The sequence below is a fragment of the Protopterus annectens genome, chromosome 11.part0 (genome assembly GCF_019279795.1).
Source record: "Protopterus annectens isolate FY-2018-M chromosome 11.part0, PAN1.0, whole genome shotgun sequence".
NCBI classification, from domain to species: domain Eukaryota; kingdom Metazoa; phylum Chordata; order Ceratodontiformes; family Protopteridae; genus Protopterus; species Protopterus annectens.
The window spans coordinates 807,921,954-807,935,626 of record NC_056745.1 but is presented as its reverse complement, the minus strand read 5'-3'; the positions used below and the strand labels follow the sequence as shown (position 1 = coordinate 807,935,626).

The following is a 13,673-nucleotide window of genomic DNA, read 5'->3' as shown; positions in this document are numbered from 1 at the left end:
AGTGGACTCTGACACCTTTGGCACGTTTGTGGGTTGTATAATGAAAGTTATTTTCTTAAATATCTCTCTGTTCATGATACTGTTCTGTTCTAAGCAATTAACTGGTCTTAGCTGTAATTCATCTTATATGGGACAAAGGTAGTTATGATATAAGGTGATGCAAAGAAATGGATTTCACTCATGCCACTGCTTCCTTGCAGAGTTTCTTACTGATTGAAATCTATGCTGCCAAGATCTTTAAGGCCTCACACATTCTGCTTCTGAATTATAAGAAAAGTCTTCATGGTTTATCCAACTTATGGACACTTATAGGGGATCCTTTAGCTTTCTTCTATGTTTGGAACTGTTCACAGCTTACCTTTTAGGGATGAATGGACACCTCTTGTCCCTGCACTACTGACTTTCTACACTTTGCAAAGGTCTTGAGGTTGCTGGCTTTCCAAAGAATGGTCTTATTTAATTTTTTTTTCTTTGAGTGTTGCATCCTGTTTCTTGGCAAAGGCAAAATAAATGATAGTCATAAGGGAATGTGTCCCACAGGGTTGCTTACTGGTGACTTTGTCTGAGGGCTACATTAGCTACTCGTAGCCCACCTAAAACTTCTAAAAATGGCTAAACAACAATGAGAAAATATGAAAAACAGGCAAATGCCAAAAAGGGTATTTATCATGCTTTTTTTCATGGAGGAAGCAAGCTGACTTGGGTAACAGATAATGGAAGTAAAAGAACTGAGGATTATGTTGGCTGTTTTTTCCCATCCTTGGCACAGGAGGTAAAGTTGGGCCTGTTCTGTGGACAGAATGTTCCCTCCTCCAAGGCATCTCTAAAGGTTTGTCTCTTGGCCCACATCAGCAGGGATGATTTGTTCCTGTTTGGATCATTGTCCAAGAAGGCTTCCACTAGACCTTGAGCTTTTTCCACTCCTTGGAAATCCCTTTAAACAAGTGAACTCATTCCTCACCCCAGCACAGAGTTAAGTCATCCTAGCAGTTGTTTTTAGACTGCTATACCCAAACCATTTACCTTTCAGAAGACTGGGTCAGGAATGTAAGGAATAATTTGTGTCAGAATCTGGAATTTTAAAGATTTGGGAATTCATATTGCTGTTTATTTCTTGGTTACAGATGGAAGTTTGCACATGAGAAAGACTTGTTAGTAACTTAGAAGTCTTTAGAAACTGGTAGAACTCTTGGAGAATCTGATTCCTCAATCCTATCCATTAAAACACAGTTGTGGCTAGTCAGAGGTGGTACAGCTGAAGCCAGAACACCACCTTCCATCCCCAACTCGTCCCCACCCCTTTTCTCTGGTTGAACAGATGCTCCAGAAGTCATGTCCAAGAGATCCAGTTTCAGGACTTGTGGCCCTGTACTGTCATGGGATGGTGCTTAAATATGAAAGAGCTTTGGATAGTTTATTTGGTTATCAAACAACTAATTTAAGGCCAGTGCTACATCCACCACAGTCAACATTTCACACAACAGCAAATCAGGAGAGGTTGTTGGGTTTGCCTTGCAGTTAATGTTTGCTTACTGGCTGCTACAAGGTTATACCCATGTCTCACTTTTTGTACCATGAAAGACCCAGTTCTATTTGACATCCTGTTACGTTGAAAAGCCAGTGGCTCTGCAGACTCCAATACTAGGGACCTACATTTAAACCAGCAAATAAAGAAGACTTGCTGGAGAATGAGGTTCCTAACTCATTGAGTTTCCAGCCTGTAGAGTAAGTTACCACTAGGTCAAGTGAAGTACTACTTTGCCTACTTTTTAAGGCTAATCCTGATGACTGGAACGGTAGACACAAATTTGAAACTACGATTCTTTTACAACTCTGCTCAATTTTCTCAGGTGAGCAATATTAAATGTTTGAAAAATGAAGAGGGAATTTGTAAATGTCAGTACTTAAAGGTATGTATATGGTTTGCCTTTTTAAGGTCCTTGTATTCTCTTACCTAGTATTATTGCTATGTTCCTATACAAGTAGTCCTTTTCAGCAGTTTATGAGATTAATACCCTTTAAGAACATTCAGAAGCTCACAAGGATGTGGTGTCTAGTACTAAGACCTGCTTGCATCCCAGAGGAACTTCCAAATGAGGAATGACTTTTGAAAGGAACAGAATGTCTTGACACAGGACTGTGGCAGAAACCTAGACGGTGCTTTCCATCCTTTTGAACTGCTTTACAGAGTCACTGAAGGCAGAAGTGAAAATGCATACCTTGATTCCCATTGCTTCTTGTTCACCCAAAGCAAGGTGGCAGTGAAATGTCTAATGTCATTAAATCTAACCTTGTTAATGTAGTTGAAGGGTAGTGAGGCATCAAGAGTTATCCTTCCTCAGGATTGTAGTGTTGAGAATTTACAGATTGCATTGCATTGGCAACCTTTTCCCTTATGATACTAAAACTTCTGAAGATCAGCACGACTTCCACCAGGACATCTAACTTTTCAGACAGAAGAAATTATTGGTCTTACTTGCACTTCAGCAGAGGTGTACCAACTTCCTTTACAGATTTCTCCTTGTTAAAGAATCTCTTCCTGTTCTTAAACCCTGTCAGTAGCAGTTACCTCTGCCTGAAGAATCTTTGTGCTTACAGGCCTTAATTAGAAGGAATCCTTGTGTAGATTCTACAAGGAAAAGCTGTCCGACAGAACATATCCAACTTTCATTTCCATAGTGCCCTTTGCAGTGGACCTTTACCAATCTGTTTAGTTCATTGTTTCTCAGGTACAGAAAACAAAGGGGCAGAGAGTTGCACATTCTGTGGTTATTCCTCGACAGCTGAGATGATAAATCCAGAGATAAAAGCCCTGAGGAAGACCTTTATTAATTGTGCCTTTCAATGAAGCAAGCAAGTCCTTCGACTCATCAGTCAAATATTCCATCAGAGCAGAATACTGTGGCCACCTCTCTGTGCAGAACCAGGACAGACTCCCATGAATTGGCCATCATGTGTACTCTGCAGGGGGGGTACAACCTGTATCCCCCCTTGTTTATGTACCACATGACAGTGTTTTCTGCAATTACCAGAAGTGGTCCTGGAGTCCATAAATGATTCAGGGACTATAGTGCATTTACCACAACTATTATTTCTTTCATATGTCTTCTGTTGAGGGGATGGTCCTAAAGCCCTTGTATGTTGACTGTCTTGGATAAATCCCTGCACCCCCCCCCCCCCCAGCCAAAGTGTGAGGCATCCATAGTTGGACTGAGATGGAGTTTAGGGTGAGATTGGAAGACTGGGATTCAAAGTGGTCTGCTGACCAGTGAAGTTCCTAACAAAGTTCTGTAGAACAGTTTGGAAAAGATATAGTACTGTTGCTGGGTCCAGATGGATTTGAAAACACACTGTATTTTCCTCATGTCGTTTTGGCAAGAGGAATCTTGAGAACTGTAGAAGCCATAAATTCTAATGTCCTGAGGAATTCTGCTGATGTCAGAGTTTGGAGAGAAAATTGAAGTAATTGTTCTTTGTAAAATGTTACTTTCTCTTGAAGCATGAATGCCATCATTTGTGAGGTGTCTAGCAGGCAACCTAGAAAAGTTATCGAATGGGAAGAAATGAGAGGTGACACTTCCAAATTGAGTTGAAAATGTTTGTAAAATAGACTCTGTAGACAGTTTTGAATGCCGAGTCTGCAAAGTAAGGCATTTTCCAATCAAGGAAAAATATGAATGCTAGATAATACGGCATCACAGCCACAATTTCCCATCCTCTGTGACAGCTCTTAATTTTCTGGGTTGCTAATGTATTGAATCTTCTAGGTCATATTCAGAGCTTTGTCACAGTGTGCTGTTACGTTTCTGACTTGAAATTTGGTGCAAAGCTTTTAAAAGTAGATATTGATTTCTAGGTTATATTTGATGCTCTGGTTCTCCTTCTGCTTTCAGCATCAATGTGAAGATAGTACAGCTATATTTTTAGCTATGTTGTCTCTGTAAATAAGGAATCTTCTGCATCTTTAACTTGAATTATTAATATTAAATGTCTGTATTTGCAGTTATGGATGGCATTTTAAATAGTGCTGTTAATTGAAAGCATTGCCCATTCATATAGAATGTTCACAAAATTTAATAATTTTTTGAGGTGTTTAAATTTATTTGTTCCTCTTAATAATGTTGGATTATATTTGCAGCGTTATCACTTTGCTAGAAGTAGGCCATTACGTGTGGAAATAAAGCTTCAGGTCCTCTTTGTTGAAAACTGAGCATGCTCATATTGTACACCTAGCCTTTCTGAGATTGCAGCATCTTTCAGGTTTCTGATAGTATATGCTGTCATTGAGCCAAGGAGGGAAGATATCACAGCATTCTCTCTGGTTTTATTTTATGAAGTGATGAATGATTAGGTTTGAAAACGGTTAACTTGAATTGGTGCCTAGTCCTGCTGCTTTCGCAAGGTTGCCGAGACAACACACAGCTACTGGTGAGTTGGAGGGTGGGGTTCATGTCCTCGTAGGGCTACATGCTTTATATTAAGTAGTTTATTGTTAAAACTAAGTTAAGCATTTGTGTGGTGTGTCAGTGTACGAATTTAGTGTTTACTTTTTCTGAAATGCATCTCTTTAACAGCTTACCCTCTACATCCTTGATTCCCAGCTAGGTGAATTTGTTTCTTTGATACTTTATTTTGTTGTTATAGCAGATCAGCATTACAGATAATTGTTTCCTGATTGCTGGATATATGAATGTCATATTAAGTAAATATTTTAGTGTATGTTTATGGCATGACCATGGTTATTCTTTTTTTAGATGTAACATATTTAATACAATTCTCATAGGAATGAAGTGAATGCACTCTGCTTCTGTATTAAGTCTGACATCACAGTTTAAGGGACTTCATTGTTAAAGCTGTTACTAATATGCAATTCTTAAAACACAATGCCAGTCGAAAGTTGCATTTTCTGCTACGTCTCAGAATATTTCTCTTTTAAATACATTTTCTTTTTTTATTTCTTTGAGGTCTGCAGTTAATGGTAGGTGTATTAGGGAGATGTTGCTACTGCTGTGTACAGAGTAACTGCAGTACTATATTTAACAGGCATATTAGGCGGCATATGTGGAGATACTGAATTAGCTCTTGAAAATAGATTTAAAAGATTACAGCTGTACAGACCTTTGTTACCTAGCATTGAAAATTACTTTTCAGAAGATTGTGGATTGAGGTAAATACTACTAGATGCATATGTAAAATTGTTCAGATATTGATTTTAATATTCTAGTTCTGCTTTAGTGCTGTGTGTGACCTCATTATAGTTGGTATCTCAGTAGAATGCATGTTGTCTGTTGTATTGTTTTAAGGCTGTAGGTTCTGATCTCACCCCAAGAAAGTAGACAAGACTGCCTCCTGAAACTAACACAGTGACGTAGCTATGTAAATGAAGTTGTACATACTAGTTGGAAAAGTGATTTTTTTAAAGTACTGAGTAAAACCGCTGAAAAAACACATGATCCTCACTAGTCTCTGACTGTGTCCTACTATTCTTTTCTTATTTCTAAAGTATGTAAACATTTTCTGTGCAAATATTTAATAGCATTCATTTAACTGTGGTAACTGTGCTAAATTAAGTATACTCTGTATTTTCAACAGTTTGACCACTATAATGAGTTGAAATTTTATATATATGTATGTGTATATATATATATATATATATATATATCAGTTTAGCACATTTAAAAACATTTGGTACTGAGGGTTGGTGGTGGTTAGCAGCGTAAAATAAGCTCTCAACTCAAAGTAAGGCGTGATCATCCATAGTTTCCACTTGGTATGCTGTGTGTACTTTCAAAGAACAATCCCCATCTGTTGGCTGCTTCAGTGATTGCTTTGAGGTGATTCCTTTTTCTATAAGAAACAATCTACACACACAAAAAGGAGAAAAAAAGCTGTTTGCTCCAGAATGTATTCAGATGTCCCTTGCACCTATTTTTCCAAGCCGTGGCCTTTGACCTAGGCTGGAAGTTGATCACATTACAAGGCAGAACAGAGACATTTGAGATGTCTGTTTTTCAAATTTGCAAAAATGAAGCAGTGGGAGTGCATTAAGGTAGTTCATTCCCATTCCCAAGGAAGATGAGATGAACTGGCTTAGTTAGGGCAGAGTGTACTTACTGCAAAAGACAATCCAAACCCTTTTATAATCACCTTAACTGCACTTTTTTACTGTGTGCACATTGATTTTATACTGTTTTCCTTTGAGCATTACTATTTAAATACTTTTCAAGTAGAGGAATGCTGATGGAGTAGCTCCAGGTTTTAGGTAATGATCTTAAGTAGTTTTGGTATTGTAATATAGCACATCTTTACTGAGTTGTTAAACTGACTGCATTGTCCTGGGTTAAGATATCAGTAGTTTTACTCCAGTTAACTATAAGAAGTACTCATTGCGTTTTAAAGGAATTGATACATGATTTTCATTAGTCAGTGAAATTTGTTTCTCTCCAGCCATTTTATTCTAGATTTGAGTTGCATTGAAGTCAGCAACAGTATTAATTCAAATGCTTATTAAACGTGGCAGGTTCACAATTTTTATGTCACTGGCTTTAGATCTAAATGGTTAAAATTCTCTACTTTTCCTAGATTTTTTTATTTTTATATTTAAAAGGATACACCATTGATCCAAATGGATCATTTTCAAGTTCATTGTGTGGGGGCCAAGAAATTGCAAATTGTTTTTGTATAGATATATTGTAAATATGATATAGCAAAACATTTCAGTTATGTGAGTACTTCCAAATCAGTCAAGTTTTACAGCAGTATTGTTAGTCACATATTACACTTCATTACTGTATAGTATGTACAGTAGGTTTCTGTAAGCATTGTTTGCAGATGTTGTTGCCATGAAGAATGGAAATGAAAAGATTATTCATCGAGAAGAGATTAGTGGGGTATAGAGAGAAGGTCATTAGAATGGAAATTTGTGTAATGAGAGTATTTAAAGGAGAAAATGACTGAGAAAAGTTAAGACTTGAGAGCTTTTATATAGGAATGTACAAGGAGAGGGAAGCCTGTGATGAATGTCCAGCTGTGAAAGATCAGTGTGTTGGACATTAAAAATGTTTTTCTGAATTATTGTGTATTGTAATTTAATTAGGTGATGCTACCCTTTAAGTAATATTTACAGTGTGCCTGTTTGAAAAGGTGTTTTTTAATTCATGTTGGAATTTCAGTTATATATGAAGGATTCCCATATTTTGAGAGCTAGAACAGTGAAATAGTTATCAGTGTGTTTTAAGTGTTGCTTGGGGAGTTTGAATTTTTAGGGAATTTCTGTAAATGGGATGTCAAATTATAAGAGGTGTATCTCTGACAGTCTACCTGCAGAAGAGGGAAAGGAAGTCACTATAACTGCATTTAAAGATCAGGAATGCCATATGGTGTGTGTTCCCATGAGTGATAAGTAGCGACTTTGCTTTTGTAAGAGTGTTGTAGACTGTTTTGTTGTTTATAGGAAAATATTAAGCTAGCAATCTGCAGACTATTACAAGCTGAACCAGCAACCGGTGGTTAGAATTAAATCCTGTACCTTGTATCTATAAGGTGAAAACTTTTAACAGTTATGCCAAATTTTCTCCATTCAAAAAACAAAGGCTCTTAATAGGCAGGATACGAGCCCATGCAGGGAGACCCTAATGAATTTCCAGTCCATCACCTTAACCTAACCAGTCAGCCAGAACTACAACTCCCAGAGTTGGGATTGTGCTGTGTGTGTATGTATCTACTTCTAAGTAAACACTTGCCTAACATGCCCTTTTCTCCACTGTAGTGCGATCCCGGAGTTGGTATATATATATATATATATATATATATATATATATATATATATATATATATATATATATATAGTTGGGGGGGCACAGCCCCCCCCCCCCCACATTGGTGGGTTTTACTTACTTTGTGTTTTGTGTTTACTTACATCGGGAAAAATTTGCCTTTTGGGGTATTTCAGTTTTTGCGATTTTCATCTTGTGAAAATGAAGGTCGATTATATGAGCTTTGAGGTTTAGAAGTAGAATCGTAATATACGTTTGTATGTATGCATGTGCATATATATATATATATATATAGGCTTACTATCAAATGGGCAATCGGACTTTGTTCAATTTACGTTAGTCCAAATGCCCAACTCGATAGTATCAAAAGAACAAAAAAAATGTTGAAATGCACAACAGCGAATGCACTACAGCATTCGCTGTTGTGAATTTCAACATTTTAATGCAGATCTGTATAGTGGGGATTGGGTAATCTATCCTTTTGTGTGGGGGGTGCAGGGGGCTTGCCTCCCCGCAAAACATTGTTTACTGTGTGTTGTACAATAGTGGCAGTTGCGGAAGTATGGAGAATGTTCGAATTGTGTCGAATTCGACATTCTCCACTTCCGCGTTCGATATTTATGTCTTTCGATTTTCTTTTTTTCGGTTATCCAGTTTGTTGAAACGATAACTCGCACAAATTGCAATCGGTGAAATCATAGTAAACATATATATATATATATATATATATATATATATGTAAATATATATATATATATATATATATATATATATATATATGTAAATATATATATATATTGATCTAGTTTGTAGTGATGTGAGATTCTTTGAGGCAGGTGCAATGATTAGTAGCCCATGTTCAAGTTGGTGAAAAATATTCCTTTCCTATGGCTGCTGTTCCAATGCAGAAGAGAAAGTAGGATATCTTTTAGTCCTGTTAACTTTGGCCTTCAAAGTCCTTTCACCACCATGCCCAGAGTTTTTAACCAGGTTTCTAGGTGTGTAGGTATCTGTAGGATTGGATGTTGTCATTTTAATTTGTTCCTCAAAGAATGGTTTTGGTTCCTATCCTGGGATCCAACTCGCCCACATTACTCTATATTAGCTTCTCCCATTACCCATACTGCCCCTGACCACTGAATTACCTCAGCTCTCGTTTGCTCTATGATTCAGTTGGGATTGTGTTCTCTCGAGCTCATTTTAGTGTAGTGAGTTGAAAAAATTATATATTTTTCTCTTTTAATCTTTTTCTACTTCAAATTATATGCTAGCATCTCCCTTACCCTGTATCTAACTTAGTCTGTTTACCAAATTTAAATTTGTTTTTATATTCTTTATCATTGTTGGTAGCCTTTCTACTACTACTACTTTATACCTTGCTCTGAGGTGTTTAGTTGTACCATTGCTGGACTGCTGGTATAAACCTTTTACCCTTTAACTAAAGTTATAAAAATATATAAAAAAGAAAGTCCTTCCTCTGGAGCAGGATGTGTCTTGAAACTGAAGTGTTATAGTCATATCCGAGGGAATGACTTTGCCTCCGAAGTTTTCAGAGCCATTGCTTCCCCTTGAGGCCTCGGTGTTGCACATTTCTGCACCAACTCCTTCCTCAGAGGAGAGGGTCGGTGGAGGCCCTGGATCATCTGATCTGTGTGCTTCAGCCCCATTTGTATTGTCCTCTGCTTCTCCTGATCCCTCTGCCTTCAAGGTGGTAGAGAGGGTCTTCTCTCATATGAGAGCAATTTCTGCACTTGCATCTTTGGATCGAATCCGTGTTCCCTCTTCGGATCCTGTATATGAGTCCACTCATCCTGCCACTCATCCTGTCCGTCGGGGACAACCAGCCCAAATGGGCTTCCAGGCAGTTCCAGTTAGGGAGCTCCAGGCCCCTTCTATATTTCTCCAGAGCATCCCATTGAAGAGATCCCCTGAAAGAGGTTGTGCAAAAGGAGTCACTTGGATTCCCCATAGGAATCCCTCACAGAAGACACCGATTTTGATGAAGGGGAAAATCCCCCTAGATCTCCAACTGAAAATGTCTCCTTTGGAGACATTTTTGAAATCCTACACCAGAAAAGTGGTTGGTTATCCCAAACCCCTTCCCAGGAGGAATCTGTGTTTCTTTAAGCCTTTTGGTCTGATCCGTATACATCCTGGCTTACCCCACCCAGTGGATGAGCTTCTAGAGATTGTCTCCTGCTGGGCATGGAAGGAATCCAATACCGTACGACTGATCCGTAGATGTCTGGATAAGGTTTTGAGTGCCCCTACAGATAGGCAGTATTGGATGAAAGGAATCCCTGTGGATGCAATGGTTATGGCAGCAGCCACCAAGAAGGAGCTAGTCAAGCAGAGCTCTGCTGTTCATCCCCCTAGTGAAGAGTCTAGGGTGCTGGACAGATATAGGAAGTGAGGTTTATGCCTCGGCCACCTTTGCTTTACAGTCATTGAACTATCTGGGACATTTCACTAGGATACAGAGGGACTTGTTTAAGGAACTGTCTAGCTCTACCCTGGGGTCCATGTTCGGCAGAGGAACAAAAATCCTTTTCCTCACAACTGGCCACCGTACAGTCCATATTGAATACGTTCGCAAAGCTAATCTCACATGAAGCTGAAGGTTGCCCACAGGCCACCGGTTCAGGCATAGCCATTAGGAGACATGCTTGGATGCAGTTCAAGTTTGCAGAACCCTTTAAAACATCATTCATAAGTGCTCCTTTTGATGGATCTTCTTTGTTTGGGCCAACCGTTAATGATGCACTTTCCCACAGTGAGCAAGATGGAAAGACTTTGTCTGTCATGGGAATCCATTTTTTTACCCCACAGAGACTTTTTTCTAGGAACCAGCATGGAGCTAAAAAGCTGTTTTGAAAATCTCAAGGGCCTTTTCAAGAATCGCACACTGATTTTTCTCCTGGAGGCAGTGGGGCAAATAATTATAATGGAAGATGTCCGTGTGGCAGAGGGGATCCACAGAACCAAGGGTCTCGAGATTCCTTCTGTGACAGACCCTTTCCACCCTCCTGAAAGGTTGCACGACTGTTCTCTGGAGGCAGTCGGGGTGCCCCTATCCTTGCATCTAAACACCTGGATAGCCATCACAGAAGATTTATGGGTGCAAAGGTGCAAAAGATTATATCCAGAGGAGATTTCATTCCCTTTTTTACAAGTTCCCACATGAAAAGAAAATGTGTCCCTGATGTTCCACCCAATTAGGGGAGGTTAGCAGCTCTAGAGGTTCAAAAGCTGCTAGACAAGAGTCATCCAAGGGGTACCTCCAGACCAAAGACAATCTGGAATTTACTCAAGGTTCTTTTTAGTGCCAAAAAAACAAAACCGAGAACCCAGTTATCTGAACCATTTTGTAGAGAGTTCCAAGTTAGGATGGTGACAGTTCAGTCCATTCTGCCTCTCTTACAGAAGGATGACTGGATGTGCTCCATAGATCTTCAGGATGGATACAATCACATCAGAATGAACAGACACTCAAAGATACTTGCACTTCCAGCTGGGAGCTAGTTATTACCAGTTCAGAGCCCTGCCCTTTGGTCTCACCACAGCCCACAGGGTGTTCACCAAATGCATGGCAGTGCTAGCAGCTCATCCAAGACTGTACGGCTTCAGCGTGTTTCCTTAATTAGATGACTGTCTCCTTACCGCTACAACCACTTGTCTTCTAGAAAATGCCAAGGATTACTTACTTCACTATCCCACTCCCCAGGAATCTCATTTAATCTGTCAAAGTTCCACCTACAACCAGTTCAAGTCTTGAAGTTTATAAGGGCTCACCTAGATGGCTGTTGCGATCACCTTGATAACTACAGCTCGCCTTCACATACGAATCCTCCAATGGAATCTAGCAGTACAATGGTCTTTTGATTTGACAGCTTTTGCAACATCCTATAAAACTATCTCAAGTTTACAATAAATACTGTGTTGGATAAAGTTTGATATTGTTTGTCTAGGGCATCTCTCTATCCTTCCTTTCCCAGTTGTGACATGCCTCCCAGTTGGGGTGGGGCATTTCTTGGGGCAGACTGTTCAAGGCATGTGGTCCCGAGAAGAGACCAACTTGCATATAAATGTCTTGGAGATGAGAGCAGTCCTTTTAGTGCTGCAGGCACTTCAGATTCAGAACTCTCTTCATCTAAGGACAGTTGCTATCCAAATGGACAATGTATCTGTATGTCAACAAAAAAAGGGGGAGCCAGATCTTACCCCTTTTGTTGAGAAGCAACGAGAGTTTGGCAGTGGGCAATATCCTCCAACCACTTTCTTGTGGCAATGCATATTCCAGGGAAGTCCAATGTTCTAGCGGACATGCTCAGCAGGGCCATTCTGATGCCTCATGAGTGGTCCCTCATTCAAACATTGGTGAATATAATTTACCAAAAGTGGGGTCAGCCTTGCTGTGATCTATTTGCCTCTCCCCTCAAAAACAACAATTGCAGCAGGATCTTTGCCCTAATTTCCCCTCAGGGACAGTCTTTGAGAGATGCTGTAGTCCACATTTGGCCCCTCGGTCTCCTATATGCTTATCATTCCCTGCCTTTAATTTACTCCAGTTGGAAAGCAAAGTAATCTTCATTACCCCCTTTTGGCCTCTGCAAGTATGGTTCCCATTTATATGGTGTCACCTACTATGTCCTTGGACACTGGAACCCAGTCCAGACCTCCTTTCACATTCATTATGGATGACACTTCCAGACATTGCAGGCCTCAAGTTAAACCACATGGTTTCTCCAATTCCAGTGATGGCTAAGAGGGTTAGAACTCAAGGTACCCCTATCTTTATGGAAAATCAAATAAGGGTGTTTTGCAGAGTGCTTGGAGTTCAGAGACACACCTTGCAGAAGTTATAGCTGCAAGAAAAATTGTTTTCCAAGAAATAAATCTGAGGTCTGCTTTAGCTGAGGGCTCAAAGGGTGATTGTACTAAACTCTGCAATACATTAAGATCTCAAGATGGATACCTTCAAGAAATGCTTTGCATGACTTGGATGAGGCTAAAAGAGAAGCATGGTCTCCGATGTGGTAGTTGGATATGGCTGCCAGCTGAACTTTGATGGTGGAGAAACTCGCACCATTTTGAAAAATAGAAGCAAGGAAATTTAAAACAGCAGAAAGTGAAGCAGGATCCAAGTCTCTCTGCTGAGCCAAAAAAGAAAACCTCTTCCATTTACTCTTATAAATCAAACTTACAGGGTGCTTCTGGGATGAAAATAAAATTTTGCAAACAGGAGAGGAAAAGTACAGTTGTGTACACTTACCATAAATGAAGATGTTCAAGTGTATTCACTGTTGCAGTCATTAATTTTGGGTTATCCTGCTGGAAGGTTGCCCTCAGTCGGCCAGAATTCCAAAGTCTTGGGTCCTGCGTCAGTTGCTGTCACCTCTTCCCTGACGTCAGGTCATCAGGGGTATAAGAGAAGCAGCCGACGCCATTTTATTCAGTCTTTCTTGCCGCGCGGTGCCCGAAGCAGTTCGCAAGTGCCTGTCGGCTGACTCCTGAGATTTTCGTGTTCGAGTTTCAGAACCGAAGTCTTCATTAAAAGCTAAGTACCCTGTTGGGGAAACTTTTTTTCTTGCTCCAGACCGATGTCAGAAAAAGTTAATAATTGTATTTCTTGTGGGAAGCAAATACCTCATAAGGATTTTCATTCTTACTGTATTCCTTGCCTAGGCCCTGACCCCGACGTTGCTAGTTGTCGGTTTTGTGCTAGATTTAACCAACGCACTATTAAGCGTCTGTACGATTTTGCCTTTCATTACTTTGGCAAAGATTTAATTATATAATGCCGTTGGAACAGCCGATGACCGGAGTTTATAAAAAGCGCAAGGAAAAGGACAGGCATCCGAGGTCTAAAACAGACGACGAGGCCTCCGCTAGGCCAGT

At 39.7% G+C, this 13,673-nt stretch overlaps 1 protein-coding gene across 1 annotated transcript in view; it reads left to right on the top strand.

The window, feature by feature from the left end:
- Positions 1 to 13,673, top strand: part of PLEKHA5 (pleckstrin homology domain containing A5) — a 907,516-nt gene that overhangs the window by 725,367 nt on the left and 168,476 nt on the right. The window lies entirely within an intron of this gene.